At 35.9% G+C, this 23333-nt stretch overlaps 1 protein-coding gene across 1 annotated transcript in view; it reads right to left on the bottom strand.

The window, feature by feature from the left end:
- Positions 1–23333, bottom strand: part of ADGRL3 (adhesion G protein-coupled receptor L3) — an 874918-nt gene that overhangs the window by 620797 nt on the left and 230788 nt on the right. The window lies entirely within an intron of this gene.

Below are 23333 nucleotides of genomic sequence, written 5' to 3'. Positions count from 1 at the left end.
AGTTATAAGAGGGAAGTTTATAGCAATAGAATCCTACATCAAGAAACAAGAAAAATCTCAAATAAACAAACTAACCTTACACCTAAAGTAATTAGAGAAAGAAGAATAAAAATACCCCAAAGGTAGCAGAAGGAAAGAAATCATAAAGATCAGATCAGAAATAAATGAAACAGAAATGAAGGAAACGAAAGAAGAGATCAATAAAACTAAAAGCTGGTTCTTGAGAAGAAAATACAAAATTGATAAACCATTAGCCAGACTCATCATGAAAAAAAGAGAGAAGACTCAGCTCTACAGAATGAGAAATGAAAAAGGTGTAGTAACAACTGACACTGCAGAAATACAAAGGATCATGAAAGATTTACTACAAGCAGCTATATGCCAATACAATGGACAACCTGGAAGAAACGGACAAATTATTAGAAAAGCACAACCTTCCAAGACTGAACCAGGAAGAAATAGAAAATATAAAAAGACCAATCACAAGCACTGAAGTTGAGACTGTGATTAAAAATCTTCCAACAAAAAAAAGTCCAGGACCAGATGGATTCACAGGCGAATTCTATAAAACATTTAGAGAAGAGCTAGCACCTATCCTTCTCAAACTCTTCCAAAATATAGCAGAGGGAGAAACACTTCCAAACTCATTCTACAAGGCCACTATCACCCTGATACCAAAACCAGACAAAGATGTCACAAAGAAAGAAAACTACAGGCCAATATCACTGGTGAACATAGATGTTAAAATTCTCAACAAAATACTAGCAAACGGAATCCAGCAGCATATTAAAAGAATCATACACCACAATCAAGTGGGATTTATCCCAGAAATGCAAGGATTCCTCCATATATGCAAATCTATCAATGTGATAAACGATATTAACAAATTGCAGGATAAAAAACATATGATAATCTGAATAGATGCAGAAAAAGCTTTCAACAAAATTCAACACCCATTTAAGATAAAAACTCTCCAGAAAGTAGGCACAGAGGGAACTTACCTCAACATAATAAAGGCCATATATGACAAACCCACAGCCAACATTGTTCTAGATGGTAAAAAACTGAAACCATTTCCACTAAGATCAGGAACAAGACAAGATTGTCCACTCGAACAACTATTATTCAACATAATTTTGGAAGTTTTAGCCTCAGCAATCAGAGATGAAAAAGAAATAAAAGGAATCCAAATTGGAAAAGAAGAAGTAAAACTGTCACTGTTTGCAGATGACATAATCCTATACATAGAGAATCCTAAAGATGCTACCAGAAAACTACTAGAGCTAATCAATGAATTTGGTAAAGTAGCAGTATACAAAATTAATGTACAGAAATCTCTGGCATTCCTATGCACTGATGATGAAAAAATTGAAAGACAAATTAAGGAAACACTCCCATTTACCACTGCAAAAAAAAGAATGAAATACGTAGTAATAAACCTACCTAAAGAGAGAAAAGACCTGTATGCAGAAAACTATAAGACACTGATGATAGAAATTAAAGATGATACAGATGGAGAGATATGCCATGTTCTTGGATTGTAAGAATTAATATTGTGAAAATGACTATACTACCCAAAGCGATCTACAGATTCAATGCAATCCCTATCAAACTACCAAGGCCATTTTTCATAGGAATAGAACCAAAAATTGCAGAATTTTATGGAAACACAAAAGACCCCGAATAGCCAAAGCAATCTTGAGAAAGAAAACCAAGCTGGAGGAATCAGACTCCCTGACTTCAGACTATACTACAAAGCTACAGTAATCAAGATAGTATGTTACTGGCACAAAAACAGAAATGTAGATCAGTGGAACAGGACAGAAAGCCCAGAGATAAACCGACGCACATATGGTCACCTTATCTTTGATAAAGGAGGCAAGAATGAACAGTGGAGAAAAGACAGTCTCTTCAATAACTGGTGCTGGGAAAACTGGACAGCTACATGTAAAAGAATGAAATTAGAACACTCCCTAACACCATACACAAAAATAAACTCAAAATGGATTAAAGACCTAAATGTAAGGCCAGAAACTATCAAACTCTTAGAGGAAAACATAGGCAGAACACTCTATGACATAAATCACAGCAACATCCTTTTTGACCCACCTCCTAGGGAAATGGACCTATAATCAAAAATAAACAAATGGGACCTAATAAAAATTAAAAGCTTTTGCACAGCAAAGGAAACCATAAACAAGACCAAAAGACAACCCTCAGAATGGGAGAAAATATTTGCAAACGAAGCAACTGACAAAGGATTAATCTTCAAAATTCACAAGCAGCTCATGCAGCTCAATATCAAAACAACAAACAACCCAATCCAAAAATGGGCAAAAGACCTCCATAGACATTTCTCCAAAGAAGATATACAGATTGCTAACAAACACATGAAAGGATGCTCAACATCACTTATCATTAGAGAAATGTAAATCAAAACTACAATGAGGTATCACCTCACACCGGTCAGAATGGCTATCATCAAAAAATCTACAAACAATAAATGTGGAGAAAGAGGCACTCTCTTGCACTGCTGATGGGAATGTGAATTGGTACAGCCACTATGGAGAACAGTATGGAGGTTCCTTAAAAAACTAAAAACAGAACTACCATAAGACCCAGAAATCCCACTACTGGGTATATACCCTGAGAAAACCATAATTCAAAAAGAGACATGTACCACAATATTCATTTCAGCACTATGTACAATAGCCAGGACCTGGAAGCAACCTAAGTGTCCATCAACAGATGAATGGATAAAGAAGATGTGGCACATACACACAATGGAATATTACTCAGCCATAAAAATAAACGAAATTGAGTTATTTGTAGTGAGGTGGATGGACCTAGCGTGTGTCATACAGAGTGAAGTAAGTCAGAAAGAGAAAAACAAATACCATATGCTAACACATATATATGGAATCTAAAAAAAAAGAATGGTTCTGAAGAACCTAGGGGCAGACAGGAATAAAGACGCAGTTGTAGAGAATGGACTTGAGGACACGGGGAGGGGGAAGGGTAAGCTGGGACGAAGTGAGAGAGTGACATGTACTTATATATACTACCAAAATGTAAAATAGATAGCTAGTGGGAAGCAGCGCATAGCACAGAGAGATCAGCTAGGTGTTTTGTGACCACCTAGAGGAGTGGGATAGGGAGGGTGGAAGGGAGAAGCAAGAGGGAAGGGATATGGGGATATATGTACACATAGTACACATAGCTGAGTATAAAGGAATTATACTCCAATAAAGATGTTAAAAAAAAATTAAAAGGAAAAGAAAATATACAAATGGCCAGTAAGGAGATAAAAAGATATTCAACATTACCAGTCATTAGTGAAATGCAAATCAAAACCATAGTAAGATATCTCTTCACACCCATTAGAATGGCTATTATCAAAAACACAGAAAATAACAAGTGTTGTCGAGGATGTGGAGAAATTAGAACCCTTGTGCATTTCTAGTGAGAACGTAAAATGGGGCAGCTGCTTTGGAAAATGGGGCAGCTTCTTTGGAAAATGGTGGTGATTCCTCAAAAAATTAAACACAGAATTCCCCTATTATGCAGCAATTCTACTTCCGGGTATATACCCAAAATAAATGAAAGCGGAGGCTTGAGTAGATATTTGTATACTTATATTCATAGCAGCATTATTCACAACAGTCAAAAAGTGGAAGCAACCCAAGTGTCCATCAATGGATTAATGGATAAACAAAATGTGATCTATACATACAATATATTATTCAGCCTTAAAATGGAAGGACATTCTGACACATGCTTCGAAATGCATGAACCTCGAAGACGTTACGGTAAGTGAAATAAGTCACAAAAGGCCATGTGTTGTATGTTTCCATTTATAGGAAATATCAATGATAGGCAATTCCATAGAGACAGAAAGCAGATTAATGGTTGCCAGGGCCTGGGGTGAATGATGAGCGGGAAATACTGCTCAGAGTGACGAAAATGTTCTTGAAGTAGATAGTGCTGGTGGTTGCACAACACTGTGGTTGTACTAAATAGCACAAAGTTGTATACTTAAAAATAGTGAAAATGGTAAATTTTGTCTTATGTGTATTTTATCACCAAAAAATCATATTACTAACCTGAATAGAAATTCTACAAATTATATATATATGTGTGTACGTGTATATATATGTATATATTTCTAGTACATGTTGAAATAAATATAAAAGCATTAAAACCTAAAAGCTAAAAAAAAATACAATAAAATAAAAAGAGTCATGTACCACAATGTTCATTGCAGCACTATTTACAATAGCCAGGACATGGAAGCAACCTAAGTGTCCATCAACAGATGAATGGATAAAGAAGATGTGGCACATATATACAATGGAATATTACTCAGCCATAAAAAGGAACGAAACTGAGTTATTTGTAGTGGGGTGGATGGACCTAGAGACTGTCATACAGAGTGAAGTAAGTCAGAAAGAGAAAAACAAATACCATGTGCTAATACATATATATGGAATCTAAAAAAAAAAAAAAGGTTCTGAAGAACCTAGGGGCAGGACAGGAATAAAGACACAGACATAGAGAATGGACTTGAGGACACGGAGAGGGGAAAGGGTAAGCTGGGACAATGTGAGAGAGCGGCATGGACATATATACACTACCAAATGTAAAATAGATAGCTAGTGGGAAGCAGGCGCATAGCACAGGGAGATCAGCTTGGTGCCTTGTGACCACCTACAGGGGTGGGTTAGGAAGGGTAGGAGAGAGAGACAAGAGGAAGGGGATATGGAGATATATGTATATGTATAACTGATTCACTGTTATACAGCATAAAGTAACACAACAATGTAAAGTAATTATACTCCAATAAAGATGTTAAAAAAAATTCATATGTCTAGACATGGGTTTTTAGGTCTTTTCATGTCCAAGTACTTTCTTCCCCAGAAAAATGTAGCAATAATAGATTTTTTTACCACTAGAAGCTTCAAAACATTTTAATGTCTACATATCAGCTGCTATTCCAAAATGATCTATAAATTGCAAGGAGAAAGCTATTACTACATCTAAGAGCAATTTTAAATCCTGGCAGTTTCCTAAGAACTTTTATTAATGTCAAATCATAGAATTGCTACTTAGAATATTCTGTTAAAAATCGTTAGCATTAATAACTGTATTTTTTTTGCGGTATGCGGGCCTCTCACTGTTGTGGCCTCTCCCGTTGCGGAGCACAGGCTCCGGACGCGCAGGCTCAGCGGCCATGGCTCACGGGCCCAGCCGCTCCGCGGCATGTGGGGTCCTCCCGGACCGGGGCACGAACCCGTGTCCCCTGCATCGGCAGGCGGACTCTCAACCACTGCGCCACCAGGGAAGCCCAATAACTGTATTTTTAATAAAAATACTAGCTAGCTTAGTGTTGTATACATTAAATTAAGGGTAATTGACAGTTCAGAAAAAATAGTATAAAATGTGCTGCTTTGTTTTTAGGTGAAGCTGTGGAAAACAGCAAGCCACTACAGAATCACAACGAGCCTGATAGTTGCCTCTCTGCCCATTAGCACTACCTCTAGGGTCTGCCATTCACAATTGGAATTCGGTGTGCATGGAGGGCCCAGGTGGAAAGAATCACCCACATATGATCCTCAAAACAGTTGAGTTTATTTATCTTAGGTTACCAATTTTAAAATACATTAACATCATCTACATTTTCTATTTTTGCTATTAGAATTGATAATTCAGAGAGAGAAAGGAGCCTCCATCTTCACCTAGGTTAAAACTCCAAATCTCACTCCAGGAAGAAAAAATAATCGACTAATATAACACTCTATCAATGAATATTTTCATGATGTCTAACAACCTTTCTGCCTTGCAGGTAGGAAGAGAGGAAGAAAGGATTCAAGATAAAATTTTACAAATAAACACCATTTGTATGGATTCACAGTAAAATATATGTGACACGTTTGGCCAATAGATTCAAAATCACTTATCAAGATGTTGTAGTATAAACAATATGTATAAATAAATATTATCTCTTAAATCTCAAATACTTCAGAGAAAGTTTGCTTCAAAAAGCCACATTAATAAGTAAAGAAGCAAACAAAGAGTAATCTAATTTACAGATTGAACAGTGAAATGATTCAATTTCAGCTTGTCTTGAAGATTTAGAAGCATATGCTTTTAAATTTTTATCACTTACATTTAAACATTTGGCTCATGGAACAAATTCACACCTGAAAACAATATATATTATCATGTAAATATCAATATTTAAGTATATGTGTACAATTGTTAAAAATTCAGCATAGGAGGAATGTTATACATATAGATACTACTATAGTCATGTGTGTGATAGACGTTAACTATGTACTATTTCTACTATATTCATTAGATTTAAACTGAAAGTAATGAAAATTAACAATGCTCATTTGAAAAATTCATTAACCAAACCCAGAATGAAAGTCTACTGCATGCTCAGTATAGGGAAAATAATATCCAAATTGCAGAAAGTTATTCGATATAATTTTTCAAGGTAAAAAAAACAGATTTGAAAATAAAAATAAATAGAAGATATATGAAAGCAAAAGTTTGCACATAAACAGTCACTACTTATGTATTTGCAGAAATCAATCGTATATTTTGTTTTATTCTTTCTTTTATGACTTCTACATAAGAATCCTATTTCTCACTGATAACTAACCTTATAGTAATTTCTACCAAGGTCATCTATGCAACTTTTTCTTACCTCACACTCTAAATACAGCAAAGGCCCTAAAGAATATTACTAAAGAAAAGAACAGGAATATGAAAAAAGGAAAGGAAAGCTGAAGCAATAAAATAATTAAAAAATAATAATATTCTTAATGTGTAATATCTTCCAAAATATAAATAAAATCAAGCAAAGTCACTGTTATTAATAGATGGAATGGATAAGTTTTCTTAAAATTTCTTTATATATATATATACGTATACATACATATGTATATATATCTTTCATAGTTTTGCTACCTGCTTGTAAAATTCCTGAACAGTATTGAATATAACAGAAATTATTTCTCTATGATAAATCTAAAAATAAAATGATTCAATCAACATAATTTATCTGAAATTTTCGTTCTTCTGCCAACTTTACACTTCGAGTTTTTACTTTTTAGTCACCTCTTCATGAAACCTCTGTTAACATAAACAGGATCTCTTCTTACATAAGTCACATAGCTTTTAATAATGTCATATTTACAATTAAGTTAAATAGCTGGAAATCAGGAAGATACAAGTTTGTTTTAGAGTAATGCTTATCTTAGTTTGAAAGGTGATACTACTTACTTCCATAAACCACATGGAAAACAGGGAACTTTCTTAGCAAATGTGAAGTTCATAGAATCTAAAACAAGTGAAATATAAATGCAGATACCAAATAATTTCCTCAGTTTTGAAATACTGGCTATCTGAATCACCAATACTAATTCAATTAAAAGGGACAATCGAAAAATGACAGCCATTTGAAAGCAAGTCAAGTAAATATATATATAAATACCTATTTATATATCAATGTGTCTGTGTGTGTGTGTATATATATCTTTGTGCATATATGTAAAAAATGTGTATGTATACAGGTATTTATGCAACTTTTAGGTAATATTATTTCTAGGGCTACTACCTAGTATAATGTTTTTTAAATGAAATAACCAAGTTAGTGGAGACAACAGACGTCTAGATATAATCTAAGTGTTTGTATAAAACACGGACAATAATTCTAAGTATAGATTAATGTATACCTGTAAGTTCAAATCAATTTTCCATTATCTGCAGACGTGTGAGATACTAGGTAGATCCAACATGGCTTTGTAAAGTATAAATGCTTCCAAACCAATTAAATTTTCTCCTAGGATAAACTTAGAGGCAATGAGATAAGGAGGAAGCAATATATTTAATCTGTGGACTTCAGTGACTGTTCTGATTTTAATCAATACAATACCCATTATAAACCAAAATGACAATTTTGTGACTAAACACACCAATACCCCACTGCCTAAGAGGGGTTTGTCAGCTATACAATTATCCGAGATAATCCATGTCAATAGTAAGGAATCAACCCAAGGGATATGTAACATAAACATACTTGTAAGATTTCTGAATAATGGAACTGAGAATATGATAAGTAGATCTGTGTCCTTCCTTATTGAGATCACTTCCTAAATAGGGCCCTTCCACCACTCTCTTCCTTTACCAATTCATTTTACGTATCACTTTTTCATCTGTAATATATTTCTTACATTTCACCTATCCCTTGAATCGTTTAAAACTTCATACTGCCTAAAAAGTAAAGTTCAATGTCCTTAGACTAACATTCAAAATCTTTTACAACTTACCTCCATCTTACTTGACTTTACTCACACTGAGAATGTTCTCCCATTGCTATACCCAAATCTTTCACCATTGACCTAGTCTCTTCTCTTTTATAAATCCTTTCCAATCACACTATGATACTTCTGAACTACAGCAGCACTTACGGACTTAATCAATTATAATTTAGTATTATGATTCCTAAAAATGCAATCTATGCATGTCTCTCTGAAGCATAGCAAAATTAACATTAAACTTCTGGGGAATTTCTCCTAAGTAATCTGTACAACAGAATTTCAAAAATTAAGAAAATAATAATAATAAATTGTCCATAAACTGCCAAGCTATTTTACATGCTGGTGTTTTTGTTTCAGGCATTTTGTGAAATAAGAGCTGTGTCATTTGCCTATTCCATTATCTAGTGAAGGTACATCATGAGAGTTCATGTCACAAATGCTCCAAATCTCAAAATGGATGGTGAACACCTACAATTTTAGTGAGAATGAGGAGAATACAGAATTAGTCTTAACATGTTTTGTGCCTTAAAACCCTGTTAACGATTTAAAAGATGCTAAAGATAATTTCAAACACCAAGCAAGGTCCATTTAAAAGATTCTCAAACATTATCACAAGTTCAACTAAGAACAAATTCGTCTTCCTGTTTCAGGAATCAATAAAAACTGAGACAATATCTGCAAGATTTGGAATATTATCATGAATATGACTAGCGTTCTAGGTCAGATTCCCTGGGAAGCAGACTCTGAGTCCAAGATACTTTGCAGGAAGATTATTGAGAACAACACCCAAGAGGAGTAAGGAAAGCACAGCTGAGCAGAGGGCAAGGTTGAACTGTGATAGAAGTCAGAGGCCTTACCCTATTAATGAGGAGACTGCAAGGCAAGATTGCCTCATGAGGGTAGTCATGCAAGGCAAAGAAGAGGGTTTGGGTTCCCTCGCATTGACCATTCATTGGAGGAAGACTTCCTTAGGACAGAGACATAACCTTGATCAAGGCAACTCCTTGCCTAAGGGAAATTCCTACAGAGAAATTTGGATGTCAGCCCAAAGCAGCCACAATCGAGGCAACTGGGGGAATCAGCTCTAAAGGAGGGGAATCTGGACACTGTATAAAATACCCATCGCCAACCAGTGATTTCTTTTGTGTAGGTAGAAGGAAAAGGATTTGAAAATAAAGTAATGCAAAATCAGAGTTCAGTACATATTAAGCTTAGTATACTATAGAAAAAACTCTTTAGCTGGTCTTCTTGTTATGGAGACTTCCTGTGACTTCTGGGAAACTGACCCCTGTTCCCTTCTATGTAGATCCGAAGTGATTAAGGAGGACTACTGGCCAGCTGAAGTGGTGTCCAGAATATGTCCAGATTAGGCTATGAGTTGGACTACTCCAAACATACGGACATTTGTATACAGATAGAAAGAGAGTCTGAGGATTACAATTGGTCTTCCAGAAGATATAAAGTAATCCTCACTCAATCAAATGTTATTTTCTGCACCTCTGTATCCTCTGGTTAGGAACATGAGCTCCAAATTTGAAGGTCCATTTATATTAGAAAATATTGCTCATGTCTCTGCCATGTATCCCGACTGCTCTGAGATTTTTAAAAACATATTATGCAAGTAAACTCTTCTCTTTACTTTAGTGGTATCTGAACTGGCCTATCCATCAATCTGGAAATTGTTGAATATACTGACATTCAACACAGTGGTTGTACAGCCTTGTACAGTATTTTTCATTACCTGAAAGCTAATAAAATCCTTCACCTTTCAGAGTAAGTTGTACTTTGTCCTTTTCTTTCATTAAAATGTTATATATTGGGGCTTCCCTGGTGACGCAGCAGTTGAGAATCCTCCTGCCAATGCAGGGGACATGGGTTTGAGCCCTGGTCCAGGAAGATCCCACATGCCAAGGAGCAACTAAGCCCGTGCACCACAACTACCGGGCCTGCGCTCTAGAGCCCGTGAGCCACAACTACTGAAGCCTGCATGCCTAGAGCCCATGCTCCGCAATGGGAGAGGCCACCACAATGAGAAGCCCGCACACCGCAACGAAGAGTAGCCCCTGGTCGCCACAACTAGAGAAAAGCCCGTACGCAGCAACGAAGACCCAACACGGCCCAAAATAAATAAATAAATAAATTTATTTTTAAAAAAAGAATGATCGTATTTCATAGAATAATTACATATTTTTTAAATGTTATATATTTTACACTGATGTCTTTAATCATCTATAATTTATTAGTCATGTGGTATGTAAGAGGGGAAATGGATTTTTATAGAAGTATCTAAGAAATTAACAAAGGAACAGTTCTTAAATATTTCAGTCTCTTTCCTGTTTGTGTGAATTATCTATTTTATCACATAATCAGGTCATATATATACACCAGGAATTATTTCTAGGCTATCAATTCTATTCTAATGACTTGTCTGACTATTCTTGTATTAAATTTACTCCTTTAAGAATATTTAAACTGTTAGATAAAAAATGAAATAGTCAGCAAACAATAAGTACTCACTAAATGGTTGTCAAATATTTCTTATTAGGGTTATTCATAGATGTTTGAAATGTTTAAGCCTGTAGTGTACAGAAATTTCTTCAGCAAAATTTCAAATTTCTTTTGCTTATGCATAAGAAAGCTATGTATAAGAAAACTTTTTATCTTTATTTTTACCACTTTATTTTTTACCACTTTATTAAACATAGATTTCAATAATAAACAATTGCATTTAAAATGAGCTGAAAGAACAAAAAAGCAGATGGGGCAAACAAGAGATGAATCATAGTCTCATAGCAAACATATAAATAATTATAGTAGATATAAGTAGACTCAATATGCCAACTAGGGCTTCCCTGGTGGCGCAGTGGTTGAAAGTCCGCCTGCCGATGCAGGGGACACGGGTTCGTGCCCCGGTCCAGGAAGATCCCACATGCCGCGAAGCAGCTAGGCCCGTGGGCCACGGCCGCTGAGCCTGTGCGTCCGGAGCCTGTGCTCCGCAATGGGAGAGGCCACGGCAGTGAGAGGCCCGCGTACCACAAAAAAAACAAAACAAAACAAAAAAGGCAGAGAATGATAGTCTAGATAAAATGTAAGACTAAACTAAATATTGTCACTTATAACTGTGTTATGTAACTAGAAGAAACATTTTTTTAAAAAAGAAACATACAAAAAGACACAAATAATTTAAAGTAAAATAATAATAAAAAAAAGATATAACTTGTAATATGAGTTGTAAAGCTTCCAATGGCTAGCTAGCTTCATAAAAAACAGGACTAACAGCAAAGACTAATGAAGTAAATAATCAGTAGACTTTTTTGGAGAAAACTATGTTCATAGTAGAGATTTCTGTTTCCTCCCTTTTTAAATAAGGCACCAAATAAATTGTTGAGACAAAATAATTTATTTAGAGCACTCAGAGTTTAAAGACAGGGGAACCTGAACAGATCTTCTAATTCAGGGATTGTCCTTTTTTTTTTTCTTTTTCTTTTTTTTTTTTTTTAGCAGTACACGGGCCTCTCACTGCTGTGGCCTCTCCCGCTGCGGAGCACTGGCTCCGGACGCACAGGCCCAGTGGCCATGGCTCACAGGCCTAGCCGCTTCGCAGCATGTGGGATCTTACCGGACCGGGGCACGAACCCGTGTCCCCTGCATCGGCAAGCGGACTCTCAACCACTGGGCCACCAGGGAAGCCCCTTTTCTTTATTTTAGTGACATAATATGTGGATGAAAAAAATAAATAACTACAGGACTGTGTGACTAGGAAGATACAGTTTGAAAACTCTAAGCCTCATCTATTTATTCAAAGCATAACTAGACCCAATAAAGTGATATGACTTGCTCCAAATCACAAACTTCTTAGATGCCCAGTCTGGACTATGAACATTGCACTCTGTTGTATGTAACATTCTCTAACTTAGGGTTACTTACTTAAAGTATGTTCACACAACAAGTTATCATCTAGAGAACGGAACCTTAATTTCTTTAGCTAATTTTTTTTTTCTTACCTAATTTCTAGTTGACTAAATAAGGACCCTTGAAACTAACAAAAGGTAAAGTGCTCATATTCAGCACTTTCACTGAATACAATTAATGCCAGTCTATGGCAACTGAGTTTCTCCATCACACTTAATAATCATATTAGAATATGTAGTCTTACAAAATAAAGAACGTAATAGTGTTTTCTAGGCATGATGTCTGCTAGAAAAAGCAATGTAGTATTCAACTACTCTAAAAATAATAAGAATTGTCTTATTTAGATTTTTGTTTTTTACGGCTCATCAATAACCAATCTGCTGGGGCCAACAAAGAATAACAGCAAGAGCTCAGAAGCCCAACAGACTTGTGTCTGCAGTCTTGCCGAGAAACAATGTGGTACACAGTCACTGTATCAGAGAATGCTCTGAATAGAATAAACATTTATGTTTTTAACAGGCTATAATGTAACCCTGCTCAACCATTTTTTAACTTCCCTGAATTGTCTAACTGCCACCAGATCTTTTTAAAACATTAATTTTGATATAGCTTTAGAAAATCTCTAAAAATATAAGACTTAAAATAGTTCTGTATTGGTAGAATAAGCACCATTACAAATTACTAATTGATTATGATGAAGGTAGTGATAATGCAATAATGTCTTTTTAAAGAATGAATTCTTTGGTGGCTATCTGTCACACATCTATCCATTTGTCATTTAAACATCCAAAAATTCCAATACTGTCATTTAATTGAAAGTGACACTAAAGTGAAAATATATATATATTTCTATCATATTACTATACGAAATGGTATTAAAATGCTAAAATGGGTATTGATTTGAATTTTAACCAGCACTGTTCTTATTTCTTTATGTACATTATGATATTTAAACCTTACAAAAATCCAAATGGTACCCACAGTTATCACCCTCTTTTCATAATCTGTAAAACCAAGGAACAAAGTAAATATACAACCACCAAGTAGTGAGCCAGAAATCAAACCCCAGCAGTGGTATAAAAGGGCTAGAAATCTCAGTATATCCACAGTAAGGTAAAGGAAGCTATAGGATTCTTATTCCTTCGAGAAAGTTTGATTTAAAAAAATAAAAAACACTCCTTCATATTTTCCATATTTGATTAAATTCCCTTTGCTTCTTTTGTAATGCAAAGAAACCATACATGAAAGATTTCCATTTTCTCACCAATTACATATTAATGCCTGCCACTTTCTCTTAATACTCTACTAGGGCCTTTATTATTATTTGTTTGAATATTTTATCAATCTAAAGCAATAAAGAGAAATAAGCTGATCTTAACATTCAACTCTAGGTCTACGTTACAATGCTGAACGCTAGTCACGATTACAATTGCATTGTCCGACTTCATTTGTTCAAGTTAATAGAAGGAGAATAATAAAATGTCTAAGAGGAGTTTTTCCACAGAGTTAAAAGGTGAGTATAAGGATGTGCCATATTCTTTTGGAATATCTCTGTAGAATAATTAAAACTGCCATTGAATGACTCTAGGACGCAGGACATCTGTGACAGAGAATTCAATTATATTATCTAATGCTTACTGTCACTTGTACATTAGATGAATGTCAAAACCAAATATTCAGGGCTGCTGTTAGCCTATAGGGTAACTGTGCAAATTCATTCAAAAAAGATGCCCGATCTGTGCATACTCAGCCCATACTAGAGCATATACCTTGGAAAGTAAAGCAGAGTCTGCCTTTCAGGCTTTATTTGTCTCCTCGACTTGTACAGTAAACAAACCATACATCATACATGATAACCCTGTAGGTATCAGAAAGCAATGCATATGAAAAAGTTGTCCAGTGTACCCATGAATAGTTGAAAGGTACATTTCTACCTTGACATGTCTTTTCTGTCTGAGAAATACACACATTTTATCCAATTTGATATAAATAAAACACTCAAAAATGCAAAAAAAAAAAAAAAAGTTGTCCAAAATATCATGCAATTAAATATTTTGTTTATTGGCTTTGAAAATTGTACTGCTATAAGAAAAATCAAATGGAACACCAGCAGAGAGAAAGAGAAAAAAAATAACATTATTCTATAGGTTTTCAAATCTTTTCTTTTTGTTTCATTTAGGGAAAGTAAAAGCAGCTTATCAGTTCATACACCATTATTCTTAGCACGCTATACACTCTACAGATTATAAATACCTGTAGTAAAAGACTCCAAAAGACTGGAAAAACAATAGATTATTTTTTCCCTACATGTACATTATTCTCTGACCTGACACATTCAAACAAAATTACTCCAAATTCTAAAACAATTTATCAAGGGGTCTCACTAAATATTTATCAAGATGAGTTAAGATTCTAGGTCTAACGAAAAACTTAACTAAATATATTTCCAATTCAACCTCCCTACAACCTTCAATGCCATTCTTGCCCTTTAAAGCTGCTAATGAAATGCATTTGAATGACATTTCAACTTAATTATTTGACGTTCACAGGATGTAAGGTGTAACACTGATAAAATGATGCATATGCTGAGAAGTGTTCTAAGCACTTTTAATATTTTCTCATTTAAACCTAACAATAATGTATGAAGTACTTTTATTATTTTCATTCCACAAATAAGGACAGAAACTGAAGCACAGACAGGTAAAATCACTTCCCTAAAATTCCCCAAGAGAGGCTCATCCTTAACAGCTAGGTTGCTTAGAATTATTTCCCCAAGTCTCTTATCTCTCACTATTTTCCCTGTGTCCACTTCTCCTTAATAGGTATATTTTCAGCTTTGTAGCAGCAAACCATTTGCTAGAAAATACATTTTTTGTTCTAGGCGAGGCCTACAAGCAATTAAATAAATATACACCTGGCTGCCAACAACTGAGAAGGAAGCAGGGGAAGATTTTATCAGCACACTATTACTGATTTCAACCAATGTGTATTACTGCTCTGTTCCTGCCACGGAGGAAAATTCTGGGGATTTCATGGAAACAAGATTGCCTTTGCCTTTATATGAATCTTCTCTGACTTTTGGTATTCTCATCTATATTTTCTCCAACTACCCTAGCCAGGGCATCCAGAATACATCTTTTCCTAGGGGCAGTGTTATCAGCATTAAGCCTGGCATAAGGCCTAGATTTTCTTCCAAGATGCAGAACGTACAAACATGAAAGGAAATCCCACATAGAAGTGGCATGTTTTAATAATTTGTCAGTTGTCAATCCTGTATCATAGGTTCAAGAAACCTAATCTAAACTGTTTGTTCTAAGGATACAGGGATTACTGAGGGGAGGAAAAAAAAAAAAAAACAACTATGATACCTGGTTCATGATTAGCTTGTAACCATGGTATGGCCTGTGGCAATACAGGCCACGCTGGGTTGGTTGAAAGCCAGTAATGGATTATAAAAAACAAAGTGCAAGTTCAGTGAATTGAGAAATACTGACCCAACGGGACATCAATAATAAGAGATCAAACTACAAATGTAAATGATATACAGAATGCAAGAATCACCATAAAGTAAGATCTAGTGCCAAGACCAAGATCCCTGGAATTTATTAGAAGATTACAAAAGAGACAAACATCAGGGATCTAGGCATACAACAAACTGGAGTAAGGGAACAAAAAGCAGGTTTAGGCAAACTGAGCTTAAATCAGAGGCTGCGTTCACATATCAAGACAAAAGCCACTTACGGAATTTGGTGCCTAGAGAGGATGGGGGAGACGTCCATACACCAATCCAAAGGTTTGGAAAGGAGACAAGGCTAAGGATTCAAGAATTGATAATCTAGGAAAACAGAATCAAAGGCTTACGACCAGAGACAAAGCTCCAGTATTCCTAAAAACTGTTCATCTGAAAGAATTAATCACAGTAAAGTAACAGAAACACCAAGTGATAAGCAATGCAAATGTGCCCTCTTAAACAGGATGCCATTCCACCCCGAAATGTTATGATTATTAAATGCATAGAACAGATCTGATACTGTGAACAAAGAGTGCCTATTTATTCCAGCAAATAGAGTCCCTTTGCCTATACTACATAATATAAAATAAATTCCTGTCACTGTTTTTCATCTAATAGCACACACTGATTCAAGAATCAGAATCAAATACGTCTGCAATGTACTTAAAGTGACACCCAAGGAGAATGAAACCATCTAAATCTAGTGTTAGTTAATAAGTTTTTCATATAAAATCTCACATAATTTATACTGCAATTTGTCCTTGTACCTATGATCACACTCACTGAGTAACAACAAAAGGATTTCATATTGGAAGTTAGTTATGGCTTATATCCATCCTGTTTTTCCTTTGAAATATTGATCTGTGGTCTTTCAGTGAGGAATACAGAGTATAGAGGGCCAAAATGTGTGAATGAATTTTTACATTGCTTACACACCATTGGTCTAGAGTAGGAAAACCATGATCACATAAGTGTACAAAACATGATCAGCAATATCTTCAAATTTAAAGAAATATTTTTAAATAACAGAATGAGAGAGAAAGAGTATGAGCCATTGAATATCAGGGGAAGAGCATTCCAGGCAAGTGGGAACTGCAAATGCAAAATCCTGGTGTGTTCAACATTCAACAAGAAAATTACAAGACTAGAAAGGAGTGAGCAGGTGGGAGTACAATAAGAGACAAGCTGAGTGGCTGACAGGGTCTTGGTGCTCCAGCGAGGTGTCAGGCCTGTGGCTCTGAAGTGGGAGAGCCGAGTTCAGGACATTGGTCCGCCAGAGACCTCCCGGCTCCATGTAATATCAAACAGTGAAGTTCTCCCAGAGATCTCCAACTAAACACTAAAACCCAGCTCCACTGAATGACCAGCAAGTTCCACTGATGGACACCCTATGCCAAACAACTAACAAGACAGGAACACAACCCCACACATTAGCAGAGAGGCTGCCTACAATCATAATAAGGTCACAGAAACCCCAAAACACACCACCAGACACGGTCATGCCAACCAGAAAGACAAGATCCAGGGTCATCCACTAGAACACAGGCACAAGTCCCCTCCACCAGGAAGCCTACACAACCCACTAAACCAAGCTTAGCCACTGGGGGCAGACACCAAAAACAATGGGAACAACAAACCCGCAGCCTGCAAAAAGGAGACCCCAAACACAGTAAATTAAGCTAACTGAGAAGACAGAGAAACACACAGCAGATGAAGAAGCAAGGCAAAAACCACCAGACCAAACAAATGAAGAGGAAATAGGCAGTCTACATGAAAAAGAATTCAGAATAATGAGAGTAAAAACGACCCAAAATCCTGGAGACAGAATGGAGAAAATGCAAGAAATGTTTAACGAGCACCTACAAGAACTAAAGAGCAAACAAACAATGATGAACAACACAATAAATGAAATTTAAAATTCTCTAGAAGGAATCAAAGTCACAATAAATGAGGCACAAGAACAGATAAGTGACCGGGAAGATAAAATAGTGGAAATAACTACCACAGAGCAGAATAAAGAAAGAAGAATGAAAACAATTGAGGACACTCTCAGAGACCTCTGGGACAACATTAAATGCACCAACACTCAAATTATAGGAGTCCCAGAAGAAGAAGAGAAAAAGAAAGGGACTGAGAAAATATTTGAAGAGATTATAGTTGAAAACTTCCCTAATATGGGAAAGGAAATAGTTAGTCGAGTCCAGGAAGCACAGAGAGTCCCACAGAGGATAAATCCAAGAAGAAACACACCAAGACACATATTAATCAAACCATCAAAAATTAAATATAAAGAAAAAATATAAAAAGCAGAAAGGGAAAAATAACATACAAGGGAATCCCCATAAGGTTAACACCTGATTTTTCAGTAGAAACACTGCAAGCCAAAAGGGAGTGGCAGGATATACTTAAAATGATGAAAGGGACAAAGCTACAATCAAGATTCCGCTAGGCAGCAATGATCTCACTCAGATTCAACAGAGATATTAAAACCCTTACAGACAAGGAAAAGTTAAGAGAATTCAGCACCACTAAACCAGCTTTATAAAAAATGCTAAAGGAACTTCTCTAGGCAGGAAACACAAGAGAAGGAAAAGACCTACAATAACAAACTGAAAACATTAAGAAAATAGTAATAGGAACATAAATATCGATAACTACCTTAAATGTAAATGTATTATGTGCTCCAACCAAAAGACATAGACTGGCTAAATGGATACAAAAGCAAGACCCATATATATGCTGTCTACAAGAGACCCACTTCAGACCTACAGACACATACAGACTGAAAGTGAGGGGATGGAAAAGGATATTCTATGCAATGGAAATCAAAAGAAAGCTGGAGTAGCAATTCTCACATCAGACAAAATAGACTTTCAAATAAAGACTACTACAAGAGACAAAGAAGGACACTACATAATGATCAAGGGATCAATCCAAGAAGAAGATATAAAAATCTTTAATATTTATGCACCCAACTTAGGAGCACCTCAATTTTTAAGGCAAATGCTAACAGCCATTAAAGGGGAAATAGACAGTAACACAATCATAGTAGGGGACTTTAACATCCCACTTTCACCAATGGACAGATAAACCAAAATAAAAACAAATAAGGAAACACAAGCTTTAAATGACACATTAAAAAAGATGGACTTAATTGATATATATAGGACATTCCATCCAAAAACAACAGAATACTCTTTCTTCTCAAGTGCTCATGGAACATTCTCCAGAATAGATAATATCCTGGGTCACAAATCAAGGTTTGGTAAATTTAAGGAAATTCAAATCACACCAAGTATCTTTTCCAACCACAATGCTATGAGACTAGATATCAATTACAGGGAAAAATCTGTGAAAAATACAAACACATGGAGGCTAAACAATACACTGCTAAATGACCAAGAGATAACTGAAGAAATCAAAGAGGAAACCAAAAATACCTAAAAACAAATGACAATGAATACACAATGACGCAAAACCTATGGGATGCAGCAAAGCAGTTCTAACAGGGAAGTTTACAGCAATAAAATCCTCCATCAAGAAACAAGAAAAATCTCAAATAAACAACCTACCCTTACACCTAAAGCAATTAGAGAGAAAAGAACAAAAAACCCCCAAAGTTAACAGAAGGAAAGAAATCATAAAGATCAGATCAGAAATAAATGAAAAAGAAATGAAGAAAACAATAGCAAAGATCAATAAAACTAATGCCTGGTTATTTGAGAAGGTAAACAAAATTGATAAACGATTAGCCAGCCTCATCAAGAAAAAAAGGGAGAAGACTCAAATCAATAGAATTAGAAATAAAAAAAGGAGAAGTAACAACTGACACTGCAGAAATACAAAGGATCATGACAGATTACTACAAGCAACTATATGCCAGTAAAATGGACAACCTGGAAGAAATGGACACATTCTTAGAAAAGCGCAACCTTCTGAGACTGAACCAGGAAGAAATAGAAAATATAAACAGAAAAATCACAAGCACTGAAATTGAGACTGTGATTAAAAATCTTCCAACAAACAAAAGCCCAGGACCAGATGGCTTCACAGGCAAATTCTATCAAAAATTTAGAGAAGAGCTAACACATATCCTTCTCAAACTGTTCCAAAATATAGCAGAGGGAGGGGCATTCCCAAACTCATTCTATGAGGCAACCATCACCCTGCTACCAAAACCAGACAAAGATGTCACAAAGAAAGAAAACTACAGGCCAATAGCACTGATGAACACAGATGCAAAAATCCTCAAAAAAATACTAGCAAACAGGGCTTCCCTGGTGGCGCAGTGGCTGAGAGTCCACCTGCCGATGCAGGGGACACGGGTTCCTGCCCCAGTCCAGGAAGATCCCACATTCCGTGGAGCAGTTAGGCCAGTGAGCCATGGCCGCTGAGCCTGCACATCCGAAGCCTGTGCTCCGCAACGCGAGAGGCCAAAACAGTGAGAGGCCCGTGTACCGCAAAAAAAAAAAAAAAAAATACTAGCAAACAAAACCCAGCAGCACATTAAAAGGATCATACACCATGATGAAGTGGGGTTTATCCCAGGAATGCAAGGATTCTTCAATATACGTAAATCAGTCAAGGTGATACACCATATTAACGAACTGAAGGAGAAATATCATATGATCATCTCAACAGATGCAGAAAAAGCTTTCAACAAAATTCAGCACCCATTTATGATAAAAACTCTCCGGAAAGTAGGCATAGAGGGAACTTACCTCAACATAATAAAGGCCATATACGACAAAACCACAGCCAACATTGTTCTCAACCATTGAGAACATTATCAACTGAAACCATTTCCTCTAACTACAGGAACAAGACAAGGTTGCCCACTCTCACCACTATTATTCGACATAGTTTTGGAAGTTTTGGCCACAGCCATAAGAGAAGAAAAAGAAATAAAAAAATCAAAATGGAAAAAAAGAAATAAAGATGTCATGTTTGCAGATGACATGATACTATACCTGAATCCTAAAGAAGCTACCAGAAAACTACTACAGCTAATCAATGAATTTGGTAAAGCAGCAGAATACAAAACTAATGCACAGAAATCTCTTGCATTTCTATACACTAATCATGAGAATCTGAAAGAGAAATTAAGGAAACACTCCCATTTAACATTGCAACCAAAAGAATAAAATATGTAGGAATAAAGCTACCTAAGGAGACAAAAGACCTGTATGCAGAAAACTATAAGACACTGATGAAAGAAATTAAAAATGATACAACCAGATGGAGAGATATACCATGCTCTTGGATTGGAAGAATCAACATTCTGAAAATGACTCTACTACTCAAAGCAATCTACAGATTCAATGCAATCCCTATCAAACTACCAATGGCATTTTTCACAGGACTAGAACAAAAAGTTTCACAATTTGTATGGAAACTCAAACGACCCCGAATAGCCAAAGCAATACTGAGAAATAAAAACGGAGCTGGAGGAATCAGGCTCCTGGACTTCAGACTATACTACAAAGCTACAATAATCAAGACAGTATGGTACTGGCACAAACACAGAAATATAGGTCAATGGAACAGGAATATAAAGCCCAGAGATAAACCCAAGCACATAAGGTCACCTTATTTTTGATAAAGGAGGCAGGAATATATAATGGAGAAAAGACAGCCTCTTCAGTAAGTGGTGTTGGGAAAACTGGACAGGTACATGTAAAAGTATGAGATTAGAACACTCCCTAAGACCATACACAAAAATAAGCTCAAAATGGATTAAAGACCTAAATGTAAGGCCAGAAACTATCAAACTATTAGAGGAAAACATAGGTAGAACACTCTATGACATAAATCACAGCAAGATCCTTTTTGACCCACCTCCTAGAGAAATGGAAATAAAAACAAAAATAAACAAATGGGGCCTAATGAAACTTAAAAGCTTTTGCACAGCAATGGAAAACATAAACAAGATGAAAAGACAACCCTCAGAATGGGAGAAAAAAATTGCAAATGAAGCAACTAACAAAGGATTAATCTCCAAAATTTACAAGCAGCTCATGCAGATCAATATCAAAACAACAAACAACCCAATCCAAAAATGGGCAGAAGACCTCCATAGACATTTCTCCAAAGATATACAAATTGTCAACAAACACATGAAAGGATGCTCAACATCACTAATCATTAGAGAAATGCAAATCAAAACTATAACGAGGTATCACCCCACACCAATCAGAATGGCCATCATCAAAAATTCTCCAAACAATAACTGCTGGAGACGGTGTGGAGCAAAGGGAACCCGCTTGCACTGTTGGCGTGAATGTAAATTGATACAGCCACTATGGAGAACAGTATGGAGGTTCCTTAAAAAACTAAAAATAGAACTACCATACGACCCAGCAATCCCACTCCTGGGCATATACCCTGAGAAAACCATAATTCAAAAAGAGTCATGCACCCCAATGTTCATTGCAGCTCTATTTACAATAGCTAGGACATGGAACAACCTAAGTCTCCATCAACAGATGAATGGATACAGAAGATGTGGCACATATATACTGTGCAATATTCGTCAGCCATAAAAGAAAACGAAACTGAGTTATTTGCAGTTAGGTGGATGGACCTAGAGTCTGTCATACAGAGTGAAGTAAGTCAGAAAGAGAAAAACAAATACCGCATGCTAACACATACATATGGAATCTAAAAAAAGAAATGGTTCTGAAGAACCTAGGGTCTGGATAGGAATAAAGACACAGACGTAGAAAATGGACTTGAGGACATAGGGAGGGGGAAGGGTAAGCTGGGACTAAATGAGAGAGTGGCATGGACATATATACACTACCAAATGTAAAATCGATAGCTAGTGGGAAGCAGCCACATAGCACAGGGAGATCAGCTCGGTGCTTTGTGACCACCTAGAGGGGTGGGATAGCGAGGGTAGCGGGGAGTTGCAAGCGCGAGGAGATATGGGGATATATGTGTATGTATGGCTGATTCACTTTGTTATAAGCAGAAACTAACAGCATTGTAAAGCAATTATACTCCAATAAAGATGTTAAAAAAGAATAACAGAATGAAATGTTGGCCAGTTTATATGCTAAGATTATTTGGACTTTTTAAGGGTCTTTCTTAGAAAAGAAAATAATCATAAAACAATTGAACAGTGATAAGTAACATCCTTGTTAAACATAAAATAACACAGTCCCAACTGCTTTAAAAGGAAAAAAAATAACAAATTTTAAGTAAGATAAATGACATGTACTGAAATATCCTTTAGAACATGAGTTCCTGTAAATCTTCATTTAATATCTAAAAATAAATGGAGTATTTGTAAAGAATGTAACTGTGTATGTTGCAATGGGATTTGGAAAATTACTTCGTTTGCTGGTAAACAGACTGTGTTGCATAAAACAAAGACTAAGTGGCCTTTAGTTGAGAAAACTACATGACTTCATTCGTATAAAACTGGCTGAATTTGGCAAGAAAGGGGTCAGAAACAGTGCACTAGATTTAGAACAAAATGGTTTTGTATCAGAGTCTTTTAACTTCTGTTTAGAATGCTGTACAGTTCATTTTGTGTTTCCAAGATACACTATATTAAACGTAATTTAGGACAAAAATGA

This window comes from Tursiops truncatus, chromosome 5 (assembly GCF_011762595.2).
Source record: "Tursiops truncatus isolate mTurTru1 chromosome 5, mTurTru1.mat.Y, whole genome shotgun sequence".
Taxonomy (NCBI): Eukaryota; Metazoa; Chordata; class Mammalia; order Artiodactyla; family Delphinidae; genus Tursiops; species Tursiops truncatus.
This window is presented reverse-complemented; position numbering and strand designations above follow the sequence as displayed.